At 40.0% G+C, this 13,941-nt stretch overlaps 1 pseudogene; it reads right to left on the bottom strand.

The window, feature by feature from the left end:
* Positions 1 to 3,187: 3,187 nt before the first annotated feature.
* Positions 3,188 to 4,398, bottom strand: LOC147459528 (uncharacterized; annotated as a pseudogene).
* Between the last annotated feature and the right edge of the window lie 9,543 nt (positions 4,399 to 13,941).

The raw sequence follows: 13,941 nt of genomic DNA, 5'->3' as shown, positions 1-13,941 counted from the left end.
GAGAGAGAGAGAGAGAGAGAGAGAGAGAGAGAGAGAGAGAGAGAGAGAGAGAGAGAGAGAGAGAGAGAACTTGAGAGACGTTATCGCCGCAACGTCAAACCTATTCAACCTAGATTATACCTTTCAACCTGTTCAAGTCAACAGCTAGAACTTTGTTTTAGACTATGCAAAGGCTTATCATGTTTTAGCTCCATCTTGCATAAGCTTTAAAAGCTTTTGTTTGGTCATATTCCAAATAATAGGTGCTAGTGTAACATACATTCTATGTGTTTTTGTTATGTAGTAGTCCAAGAGATTAAAGATACCTCTTAGAGAGAGAGAGAGAGAGAGAGAGAGAGAGAGAGAGAGAGAGAGAGAGAGAGATTGGTATATAGATTATAATCCATTAAAATGGATCACGGCACGCGTTAGTAGAGTTTCATTTTACAAAAGATCGTATGCGCACCGTGATCCACTTTTTGTATAGTGTTTGAGAGGTACTGAGCCTAAACAAAGGATCACAGCACGCGTTAGGATAGTTTCACCTCTCAAACTAGAGCCCACGTGCCGTGATCCATTTTCTAGGGGGAGAGAGAGGGAGAGATAGAGATAGAGATAGAGAGAGAGAGAGAGAGAGAGAGAGAGAGAGAGAGAGAGAGAGAGAGAGAGAGAGAGAGAGAGAGAGAGAGAGAGAGAGAGAGAGAGAGAGAGAGAGAGAGAGAGAGAGAGAGAGAGAGAGAGAGAGAGAGAGAGAGAGAGAGAGAGAGAGAGAGAGAGAGAGAGAGAGAGAGAGAGAGAGAGAGAGAGAGAGAGAGAGAGAGAGGGAGAGAGAGAGAGAGAGAGAGAGAGAGAGAGAGAGAGAGAGAGAAATTAAAATCCTTTCATTTATTGTGCATACAGTGGAATGGCAAGAACCAAGGAGACAGCGAGGAAGGCAGGGAAAGGACCAAGGCTAGAAAAAAAGCATGTGGAAGGTCTGCTAGTAAGAAGAAGACTTCAGGAAAACCAATGAAGATATTGAAGGCTCCAAGAATGAAGAATATCCAAAGAAGTATGGGTTTGTTCAAAGAGATTAGGAAAGCTCAGAAATGTATTGAGCTTTGTGTTCCAAAACTTCCATTTCAAAGAGCAGTGAGGCAAATTTGTGACGAAGCTTGTGCAAGCACAATGAGATGGAAGGGTGTGGCACTGCTGTGTCTACAAGAAGCAGTAGAAGATTTTTTACTGGAGCACTTTAATGATATTTCTATTGTTGCTGCTCATGCTCACCGAGTCACCATTATGGACAAGGACAGTGAGACACTGAAGAGAGTACGGTGGAGATATGACAAGCTCCTTATTCCCAATGAGTTTATTGATCCCAAAATGAGGGATATATTGCTTATACCTCCAGGGAGAAAGGGGCATGGGGTTACAATACATGAGGTAACTCATGATGTGAACACCAGAGCCAGAGCAGAGTAGGAAGAGAGGTGGTGCATGGAAGCAGAGAAACAAAATCAGATAGAGATTTCTGCTGTAGATGCTGAGGCACAAAGGAGAAATTATGGGCAAGTTACCACTGATATAAATGAAAAGAACAATGACATCTTATATTCCATGAAAGAAGGATTGTTAGCAACATTACCACTTGCTGATGGTACACGACAACTAGCTCTGGACTCTGTTGATGTTAGGATTTTGCTAGATCCCAATGCTCAAATTACAGACGCTATCATTTATTTATGCCTAAAGTAAGTGTGCTCCTCTCTCTCTCTCTCTCTCTCTCTCTCTCTCTCTCTCTCTCTCTCTCTCTCTCTCTCTCTCTCTCTCTCTCTCTCTCTCTCTCTCTCTCTATTTGGTTACTGAATAACCCCTTGTTCTTGATTGTAGTTTAATAAAGAGCCAACTTCCCCAACAAACCCAAAGTGAAATACATTTATTAGAAGATGCCAACTTTGCAAATCAAAACCAGGAGAGGACATCAGATCAAGTGAACCATTCAACCATGGAAACACAAGAGTCTTGCGCTGCACAACAACAAGAGGAAGATAACCTTGGAAATACAAAAGGGAACATCAACCCTCCACAACAGAATGTCCCGAATAGACATGAACAGTATGGCCTCTTGCTTGAAGTAGATATGGTTGTTCCGGTAATATCCATTGTACTTAAATAATATACACTGTTTTGTTTCTAACTACTTATATGTATGTATACAATGGTTGCAGAGACTAATTATTCTGGATTTCAATGGATTGTTGCTGCTATGACAGTCGCTCGGTGCACCTATTGAGAGCTCCGATTTGCGTAGTTTCCGCTTGGGAAATCGCAAAGTTGTATTTCAACCAGGCACGAAGGAATTTTTGAATTTTTTGATGCCACGGTTTAGGGTTGCAATCTGGTCTTCAGTGTTGCCCTAAAACTTGATTCCCCTTGTTACTATGGTTTGCAATATAGCTGTAATCCAAAGATCGGATTTTTATTTTGTGTATAGTCAAAGTAATTGTATCACTATTGCGGGACACTTCCACCCCACTAAACCTGATGTACAGCTTTTCTACAAGCCCTTTGAACTGATTAATGTGCCCTATGATTCTCTCAATACTTTGTTGATTGATGACACACCACACAAGGGTTTACTAAATCCCCCCGGCACTACTATCTCCCCACCTTCATTTGAAGGGCATCTTCATGATTTTTACCTAGAGGACATTCTGATTCCATACCTGCAAGGATTGTACTTAAGCCCATTGAGTACATCAGAATTTGTACTTACAAATGTACTTAAGCCCATTGAGTAGATCAGAATTTGTACTTAGAAATTCATGGTTTATAAATTAAATTGATACTGTCTATCCGTCTATGAGTTTCGATAGAGAGAGAGAGAGAGAGAGAGAGAGAGAGAGAGAGAGAGAGAGAGAGAGAGAGAGAGAGAGAGAGAGAGAGAGAGAGAGAGAGAGAGAGAGAGAGAGAGAGAGAGAGCTGTGAGCAAACACTTGATATTAAGATTGATGTAGTAAAAAAAGATACATTTCTTTGAAGCCATTCAGGCTACATTACATGGGCACGATTTGAATATGGCCACAAAGGTCTCCACACAAAAAATGCTTTTCCCTTCGCTCCATTACTCTTCTTCCGTCCGCCAAGAAAAAGAAGTTTACTGATTCAATGTCGGCAATCTCCTCCACTATGTCTTGTCGAAGATTCAATAGATTGCATTGATGCCTTATTTTGTAATAATTGTCATCAGGTTCTGGTCTTTGTCCATCAACTCCACGTCTATGACTGCATTGTTTGTCAAACTTGCTGCCTCTTGATCCATAGGCACATAGCACCCTTCAACCAGGTGAGAACGCTTGTACCAAAATGAGATAATTAGTTTCTGTGTTGCAAGCACATATTTGACAATGAAAGTGTCAAGATCAATCTCGCAAAATATGCCATCTATTTCTTTCACATACCACCCTTGATCTAGAATCTTATCACACAAGGAGGAATCAAATGATTTGGAAAGAAGCATTGTCTTAGCAACATGTACATTGTAGGTATGAAATATTTCAACAAAAAGACCAACAGGACAGAAATTTGCAAGTTTCACCAATTTAGTGGGGACAGAGATTCGGAGAGACCTCTGAATATCTCTATAGAGCTTACTCCTCAATGCTTCAATCATTGTTGTGTCGGGAACAGGCCAATCCACAGAGTTCCAGTTGGTTGGCAGAGAAACCTTCACCAACATTCCTTTTTGATTCCTCTTATTGAGTTGGTAGAAGTGGTCATAGAAGAAAACGCCCTCGTCTGCAAGGCTTTTGCTAGTTCTTCCGGCATATGGCAATACCCCAATATGAGCACGGGTCATAGATATGAGACCAATAATGCACTCCAACGGCTCCCATTCCTCGTATGAGGAGGGATAAACATCTTTCAATGTAAAAGATAACAAATAAATATAAACTTCTGTATAACTATGTTAATTTTGGTAATTAGAGAAGGAAAAACAGATTGACATTTGAAATGTAAGATATCATATAGATAGGAGTGCTATATAATTTACTCACAGTTGCATCGTGGATTATGAACCATGGAGACATCACCGCCGTTAGTAATCACATCAGAGTGAGTGAAAACATGTTGAACGAAGACCTCTTTCATTGTCTTCTTTCCAACTTCGACTTTGAAATCCAGAACTCTTGCTTTCCATGCAGAATGAAACATATTTGATCCTTTCGAGCTTTTTCTCCTTCTTGGCTGCATAAGAACCCAAGAGCCAATGCTTATCCTCTACTCTTGCCACATATTATCTGTAGTGAGAGATTTTGAGATTGAAATAGTGCTTATACTACTACATGGTCTTCTTGGCACACTAATGATAAGGTTAGGTTGGGACAATGTAGAGCAACCTCTCGAACTTCTAGGGCGGGAAGAAGAGGATGCCATAGCTATAGTGGAGGGAGAATGAGTTTTGAAAGCCATTCATAAAGGGAGTGGATATGTTTTAATAAATAAAGAAACTTATCTATCATTCAATCAATAGTCAGGTCTCAGCATTTCGACGGCTATTGTTAGTGGGACCCACTTTGTAAATGGAGGAAGTTACCTCACGAAAATGGGACAAATCTCAAATTTTTTAAATACTTTCTCTATTTTTTTGGATATTTTCTATGAATTTCTACGTTACGTAAGGTTTCTCCTCATTGGTTGCGCCTTCTTTTCTCTCTCTTCAATAAGGCCCTCTAAATGACCTCCAAAATCTCCTAATGAAGTTGTGAGTGAAGCTAGGGTCAAAGAGAATAAATGCATCGTGTTCTCTTACTTTTTTCCCAGCATAACATAGTGGAGATCCTTTGCGATGAGCGTCCTCTTCTTGAGCTTCGACTATGGAATCTCTAGGAGGCTCATTGCGAGTATTCTTTTGGGGGCATGCACGGTATGCATGGCCTTGCTCCCCACACTTAAAGAAACGGTTATCTTTGCGATAATGCTCAAGCTCTTCAGCAGAGAGTTTATTCTTACCTTTGTAGACTCCCTTCTCTTTAGCCTTGCCGCTGTTAGTGTTGCCTTTAGGAGACTTTTGGACAGATTCCTTCCCCTTTGGCTCGTTGCGGTTTTTATTCTCCATGGGCTTAGAATTCTTCTTAGCCCCTTGTTGGAAATTTATGCACGATGCCACCATAGTGTGGTGTATAACCGTAGAAATAGTGCGGGGTCATTGGGAGTTGACATACTCCACCATATCCTCGGATAGACCCGCACAAAACTATTGCTTTTGCTCTCCAAAATCTATCTTTTGGTAGACAGTGGCCTTGAGGTGAAAATCCCAAAACTTGTCTACGTACTTATGTATAGATTCATAGGGAGAGAGCTTCAAGCTCCGCCATTCGGTGAGCACTTTGTCTTTGGCGTCGATGGCCAAAAACTGCTTCAAGATGGAAGCTTGTAAGAGTTTACACGTTCGTGGAGCTTCACCATTGGCACGTAGGCTAGACCACCATTGGCAGGCAGATTTCTGGAAGTGCATGGCTACATGACCTAGCTTTGAGGACTCCGTGAAGCCCTCGTCACCAAACGCCGCATCAAACTATTGGATGAAGGCCAAGACTTTATCCGTAGCACCAAAGGTGCCGTCGTAGGTTAGAAAAGAAATGCTCTTTCCTCCCTCTTTGAACTTTTTAAGCTTGGACGACCTTTTCCATGCGGCATAGGATTTCCTATGGCCTCTCTTTTTGTGCTCCCTAAGAGCTACGCCATCACTTTCTTCAGAGGAAGATGAAGATGGAGAAGAGGGTGACCTATTTCTCGCCTTTTTCTTCTCTTCTTTCCTCTCTTCCTTCTTGGAATTATGGCGAGAGGGACTTGGTGATGGTCTCCTCCGTTTAGGGGGAGTTGGTGACCGTTTAGCCCGCCATCTGCGTGGTGCCATCTCCACCGAGGAGGCGGCAGACTCACTTCTTTCTCGATCTTTGGGTGGGGGCTCTATCGTCGAGACTTGGGCTCTCCTTTCTGAGGGAGATGCACCATCACTTTGTAGCAAAGTCTTGAGCCCTTCATACGGATTCTCTTCTTCCTCCATCACCATAGAGAGACCTCTTTTGGAAGCCTTACGAGAAGGTTCCCTAGGCACTCTCTCTTCTTGGCGGGGAGCTTCAAGAATCCCTTGTGTACGTAGCTGTCGTAGTACTTCACCTTGGAGGGATGGACTGCCCATGGCTTGCAGAAGCCTGCTAAATAAGGTAATTGACAAGCATAGGTGCATCATTACTAGCACTTTCATTAGCAAAATCAAAGTTATCAACATTAATTTCACTCTCTTTACTATTGTCAGCCATTCTAACAAATTTTTAGGTGTACTTTGGCACTTCAAGCCCTAGTTTCTACTCTTCTTAACCCTTTAGCAAAAGCACTCAAGCTCATGTACCCGCGGCTCGAGCATCATTAATTGCAAGGAATAGAAGAGAGGGTCTTTCACCACCAATATAGTGTTGGCTCCTGCTAAGCTTCTAATAGCTCAAGTATCATTAATCCATAGGCAAGCCCCGTAGGACTCCACAATTAAGACCATAGCTCTCAGTGGTGTTCCCCATTAACTACATGAAGGTAGCACACTGCACAGCTGAAAAATCCCTATTCTATTTATTCACAGGCAATTAATAACATCAACCATTTATAGTCAGCTTGAGGACCTCCCTTCTTGAGCAAGAAAAGAGAAACCTTGTGCTCTGATACCAATCTAACATTATAGAGAGTAGTAACTTTATGTGTAGCAGAAATTACATAAACTTAGAGAGCATTTCATTAAGAAAATATTCCTAATGAGCATAGCATAGACTGCTTGGTTGGAGAGAGAGAGATAGAAACAAAACCATTACACCTAGTTAGAATTAGGCATGAACAATCATTCAAAAAGGGAGAGAAATTAAGCTATTGACAACAATTGAGGACCGGATGTACATGGAGCCGGTCCCCCCTCCAAAAGGCTTTGTATTATAGGGTTCTCTCATCAAGAGAGACATTTTTACAATACAAGATCTTTTGCTCCTTCAATTTCTAGCTAGGGCTATGAAGATGGAAGATTCAAGCACCTAGCAACACTTAATTAAACACAACATTCATTCCTCAGATGTCTCAGACCCAAGACCTCACACACCATGAAAGATGGTGAGAGCTTGCGGGGTATGAGATAAAGATTGAGAGGAAAAAGGAGTCGTACTACGAGAAAGAAGTATTTCTCCTCACATAATCACTCTTATTAGCATATCTTAGCTTAGTAATTAGCTTGGTAGAGGAGATGAGCATGCATTGGAGCTTGAATCTTGGTTGGATTTGCATCCACATTCCAAGAGTGTGTCGTTGTAGGCTTCTATCTCACAAGATTCGAGTAGGTGATGAGCTCTCCATTAAAGCTTGGGAGGAGATAGACTTTTTCTTTCTTCTCACATAGACTATGTGAGTGTGTGTGTGTGTGTGTGTGTTAATGCCTTACCAAAAATCAGCCTTTCTCTCTCTTGGTCCACCCCTCTTGCTATTTCCTCTTGCAGGCTCCCCATTGGATAGTGCCAAGCTTAGCCAATAGGAAATTAAGGGTATAATTGAGAGCCTTCTGACATGTGTCCCTCTTTCCCTTTTTGAGAGAGCTTTATCAATTACATTAATTGATTTAAATGAACTAAATCCCCTATTGGGCCTTTTCCCCCTCCGACCAATAGGAATTAAGTAGCCCCTTAGGTTGCTTAATTCCTATTGGACCCCTTCATGGGCTGTCCAATAATCATCCAGGAGACTTAACTTCCATTGGTTCTTTTTATTAAGTGTTTTAAAATTAATTAGACTAAATTTACTCTAGCCTAATTCTCATTGGTCCACTTCAAGGGTCATCCAATAGGATTTGAATACACTTAGGGGGCAACAGGCCTAGGCATCTGACATGTGTCCTATATGCCCTTTGTGTTGTTCAAGTGGAGTCCTTTGTGTGTGTGTGTGTGTGTGTGTGTGTGTATGTGTTATCTCTCCAATTCTCTCTCATCCCCCTACCTTTAGGGCTCGCCCCCTCATGTGTAGGAATGTGTGTTGACTTTGGATATCACACAAACCATCCAATTTATCCTAATCTTTAACCCTTTGGACTTACACTTTGAATTTGGAACCTTAGCATTTTGGAAGTCTTAATGTGCTGCACCCTAGGGTCCTTGGAGCACATTCTAAGTACATTGCTCTTCTGCAGATGGCCCCCATTTGGATCCCTATTTTGCCTCCTTTGGATCCCTACTGCGGCCTAGTCTGCTAGCCCATATTAAATGATCAGTTTAACATGAGAAAGTCATTTAGGAGAACTAGATATTAGTTATTATGACACTGAATCTGCCATGGAACATGGACACATGGTGCTTTTCCCGGAGGGATTCCCCTACATATGTCTTCTTTGCTTCGCCGATGGATTCCTCGTGCAGCTGATATGGAGGTAGCTCGAGTAGTCTTTTCTTCATTGACTTTTTCTTTGCCACCACGGGCGAGCTTTGCACTGAACCTGGGTGTGTTCATGCATACGGTTTTCCATTAGTACACTTCAAAGAGAAAATCCATATAACTGGTGATTTTGACTTTTTATGAGCTAATTTCAACTTTTGAAACCAAATCATTTCTACTAGAATCCATGCAGACCATAAGTAATGAAAAATTGTCAATTTAGCAAAGATTTGCAAGCTAGGATAATAATCGCAATTATTATCTTTTTGGTCAATTTGGTAATTTTTTGACAGTTGGCTGTGCACAATTCAAGGTGATGATAACAAATAGGATTTGGCTTTTGGAAAATTTTGGATGCAAGATGGTGAGTTTTCAATCACTTTTTGGCTTGAAGGATCTGAAAATGACTAAGTGATGGTGGTGACAAATATTGGGATGTCCATTTTGCACCAAATTTGGTGTATAGCCTTGGGATAACATGCTAAAACGATCTGGATATCAAATTGTGCAATTTGGGTCCATTTTTGGCAGAAAGATAATAATCGCGATTATTATCTCTATTGATGGATTTTCCCAACTTTTTTGCCAATTTGGGTCATGCAGTGTTGGTACATGATGTTCTCATGCTTTGAATGCATAGGTATCAATTTTCCCAACTTTTTTGCCAATTTGGGTCATGGAGTGTTGGTACATGATGTTCTCATGCTCTGAATGCATAGGTATCAATTTTTTGAGAAAATGGATTGTACTTGGGCCAAATTTTGGTTTCTAACCGAAAGTTTGCGTTTTTTGATCCCATGAATGGACAAAAAGTGATTTTTTCATCTAAAATGGATATAGTGGCTGTATACAACATGTGCAAGTGATGTATGATGAAAAAATGCGAAAATGTTCAAATTTTGGGATTGGAGATAATAATCGCGATTATTATCTAGGCCTACATTTTTTCACTTAACCAACTTTTTAATGATCCCTATGTGTCTACTGGACCTAGAAAGCAATATTTGGGTCTTGGTAGTATTTCTTTCTGTTGTCGAGTAGCCTTCCTTTACTTGGTCATCTGACATTGGCGGTTTTTGTACCCAACACTTGTGATGGTCCTCTTGCCCTCTTTTCTTGATATGTATTGGTTCCATAGGTTGCCCCCATCCCCTTAGTCAAGTTTTGTTGAAATTTGAGCTCATTTGTGTCCATATGCCAAAAATGACGCTTTGCAGTCCTCTGAGCCATTTTTGATTGCCATAGGCATCAAATGAAGAGTTTGTTAATTTCCACCATAGCACATTGTTTATGTGATCTATGGGGAAGCTTCTTGTGAAGTCAGAACTCAATTTCGACACCGGGCCAAAATCTAGATTATTATCTATAGAGCCCCCATTGACCCCTACCAAACACTCATTTGGTCATATGGGATTGTTCTATAGGCCTATGCTAAGGTCCCCTTGAATTTTGGTCCAATTTGGTGCAGCGGGCTAGTCGTTACGGCCAATTTTTTCTCACTTTGCCCCATACAGATTCTGCTAACCTAGGGTTTTTCCCGGCCCTCTAACCCCTCAATGCATGATTAGAAATGTTTGTTAGTATGTTAGGAACTTACCCCTCATGTCTCCTGTGAGACAGTGTAGTGTGCAGGTCGCTAGAAGTCGCCGAAAGCCCGCATCAAAGAGGTCTTTTGAGCTCTCTCCAAGGTGGGCAAGTGAAATTGAGACTACTTTTGGCCTAATTGGTCTATACATACCCGAACTTCCCAACTCAAATTTGCTCAAACCTCACAGTTAGTCCTACTAGATTGTGAAGTATACTTTCCTTTCGAAAATTTCTCGATTTGGATTCCATCTGCTCTCTTTGCATTGATTTTGCGAAATCAGGCAATGCAAGCCTAATTTGGGCTTCCCGTCACCATCTGCCGTATTTTCCGAGATTTGACATGCCTATGCGTCTTTGCTTCTTGATCATCAAGGTATCTTCCATTTCCTGATTTGAGCTTGTTTGACGTTTATTTATTATTTTTAACCCTTTTATTGAGTAAATTAAAAGAAAATTACAAAATCAACTTGAAAAATAGAAAACCCATTCCAAAAATATCCAAACACTACTAAGTACTAAACTTGGCCATATTTTTATGGATTTCTCCACTTTCATCACTTTTTTGGTCGAAAAACACACAAAAATAGCAAAATTTGCTGTCTCTTTTGGTATTTTTTTGGTATATACATTATTTACACACCCCTAAGGCAATGTCCCCATTCTTACAATCATAAGGGCATTTTCAATGATATTTTGCAGAAAAAATCATACGTTAACATTCAAATACTTCCAAACATTGCCCTTTTCTAGCAGTCCTCTTACTCTTTGGTCTGCATTCAGAATGCTTTCCCCCCTCCCGAGCTTCCTCCTATTAGCAGCAAGGCTAATAGAAGTGCCATTTTTGTTCAATGGCACACCATTTAGATGGACTATTTTTCCCCATGGGTTGACCTTGTGGTTGTCCTTGCCCCTGTCCCGTCATCGGCATCTTTTGCATGTTTGTCATCATTTCATTCATGCGTTTGAACATGTCCTCAATAGCGTTGTTTGGTGCAGTTGTTGCTGGTCCTACTTTTGCAGGCACTGAAGAAACTGTATGCTCACTTTGTGTATCCTTTGTGATAGCTTCTTCATTAAAGATCTCACAATTATCTCCCAGATCTATCGCATCTAAAATGCAAGCTTCAAAATTGGTATGATCTTAATGTAGAGCATAGCATGCATTTCTCGATTGAGCAATCCTTCTAAAAAGAGTGAAACAAGTATCTCTTCAGCTGGTATTTTCCATTCTGGACATCTATCGATGTATTGTCTCATCAATCCCTTACAGACTCTCCTTGTTTCTATTGAAATTGTAGATTTGTGCTACTGTGCTATGTTTCAATCCCATTTTTGAACAAGAAGCAATAAATCTTTGAGCTAGTGTTGTCAAGTCTGCTATTGTTCCAGGAGGTATGGTTTGAAACCAAGTCAAAGCCTTACCTTCCAAGGCCATTCCAAAACTCTCAAATTGAGTATGGAAATCAAATATTCTTTCAGCTCTTAGCACTTGCCTAAAGCTTGCTAAGTGGTCATATGGATCCCTTGATCCACTATATTTTTTGACCCATTTTTGAAAATCTGTTGGCCTCACTCTGCGATTATGTTCAACACCTAGCCGTCTTGGTGGTGCGCCTTCGAACCAGTAGCGTGGTAATTTTGACTCATGTAGCCCTTTTGTGGCCTTAGTGTCACTCGATTTTGCTCCATGTAAGGTGGTTCCTACTCCTCTCACTCCACCTTCATCTCGTAAGTGAGTCTCATGGGCTATACTGCCTCTTTGGTTGGCCATGCTACCAAATGATCTATTTGTACGTCCTGTTTGTCGGTCTACCCCAGGTCCCATTCCCATAATCATTTCCTTGATCGAATATCCCTGGTATTTGGTTTTTTCAATCTCTTTTGGGGTCATCATATCAAAATTGTTGTATAACAATCCCTAAAGAGATGCATCGGTAAACTACCATCAGCTTTTTCCTTGGCTTGGAAAAAATACATGATTTTCAAAGGTGTCAAATGCCCTGCTTTAGCGTGAGCTGTCCACAGCAAATCAGTCACGCTATTGTCCTCCCAACAGTAAACTCCTAACCGTGGGTTATCCGTGGATATACGCTTTAAAGGTTTCACATTTATCAGTTCGTACCCTTCTAATTCCAATATAGGTGGTCCTTCTTTGGTTGTCATTCCTGGAATTAGAGTATCCAATTCCAACCCCGAACGGTCTACTGTATCTGGATCTACAATTTTAAGGTATTGCATTCCATGTCGATTCACATAGCAAGTTTCTTGTTTGTTGGCTCTAACCTCTTCTTCTAAATCATCGCCTTGAAGGTTCACTCTAACCACGTATTCCTCACTAGGGTCCAAATAAATTTGTTCACTATGTTTGTTGGTCTTAAAGTAGGTTAAAATGTGTTTATACCTCAATGATGTTCCTGCTCCTGACTGAGATGAAAAGGAAGACATTTCTGAGTTTGAACTTGAGTATCTGTCTGACACTTCCTTAAATATGGTTTCTAGAGGTTCACCTTGGTTTACGCTTTCTTCGGTCAACACTCTACTTTGGGTTTCCTGATTTACTCCTTGATTTGCTAATAAACGACCTGATCTCAAATACATAAAGACCAATGAAGTTTATTGAAAATCCCTTACCTGGCCTTTTCGAACCTTTACCAACCTGTTGCTAAATGTTAGCTACAACTTGGCTTCCGACTCAAGCTGGGATTTGTCTATCTTGTAAAATCAACAGTTCATTTATCAATTTCGTAATTTTTACTATGTACAATAACCTTGATCTGCAATTTTTGTCCAATCCCTGCAAAATAACCTAAGAAAATCAATCTGAAATTTTCAAGTTCTTAAGCAGTTAGTTTTCAATGCAAATGGAGTCCAAATGATTCCAATTTTTTCAAGCTATCTGTTGAATAGGTTTGCTAACCCTGGAAATCAAGAAATGTCAAAACTGACTTCTGTAGCTGGCAGGAGATAATAATTGCGGTTATTATCTGCTGGACCAAAAATTTTTGATTTGCAATTTTTGTTGCTATACTCCTGTTAAGTGGGTCTTTAGCATGCCCTGAATCAATTTGTAATAGTTTTGGGAAAATTATGCTCAAGTTTTGACCCGGTTTAGTGATTTTCTGACTTCAACACAAAACACTTGTCAATTCTAGACAAATTTGTTCCAAGAAACTTTAAATTTGTTCCCTACATTAGTTAACTATCATAGATCAAAGTTGTTTAAGAAAAAAGTCAAAAAATCTTATGTTCGAGATCAGCAGATAATAATCTAGATTATTATCTATTCATCCAAAATGAAGATTTTTTACTATAACACTGGTTACTTATACTATGAATAGCTCACTGGGCTAATCTCATGGATTTTTGTTTCAGTTTTGTATTCCTTTTCTTTGTTTTTGTGTTTGCAAAGAGTCTTAGAGAAAATTTGGCATAAATGATTCTACACTGATCCAAATGATACCAAATTTGAACCACAAGCTCAATACATCGTGTTTCATTAGTTGGTAATGTCAAAAATCAAAAGTTGTCCCCTTTTAGGCTAAGAGATAATAATCACGATTATTATCTACTGTACCAAAATTTACAACTTTTTTTACTTTTGAGGTTACCCACTAGTCATGTGTATGGTCATTGAGCCCCAAATCAAGTTTCAACAATTTTGATCAAGTTTTGGTCTCTTTTCCAGTAGTTTCTGTATTTGGCAGTTTCTGTTGCAATTTCTGGGGTTTCACTGATCAATGGTGCTTCAAATCACTTGAAATTTGTTAGATGCACTCTATTACTACTTAGGATCCAATCTCCTTTGAAAAATTCGAGAAAAGTTGACTTTCTAAGCTAGGAGATAATAATCTAGATTATTATCTCTCAACTCAAAATCAAGAGTTTTTTCTACTTTTTTTACTTGCTGGATGTTTATGCTTTGTATAAGTCACT

This window comes from Adiantum capillus-veneris, chromosome 4 (genome assembly GCF_014529385.1).
Source record: "Adiantum capillus-veneris isolate H3 chromosome 4, ASM1452938v2, whole genome shotgun sequence".
Taxonomy (NCBI): Eukaryota; Viridiplantae; Streptophyta; class Polypodiopsida; order Polypodiales; family Pteridaceae; genus Adiantum; species Adiantum capillus-veneris.
Note: the sequence above shows the minus strand (reverse complement) of the source record. Positions and strands in the feature narration are given on the sequence as shown.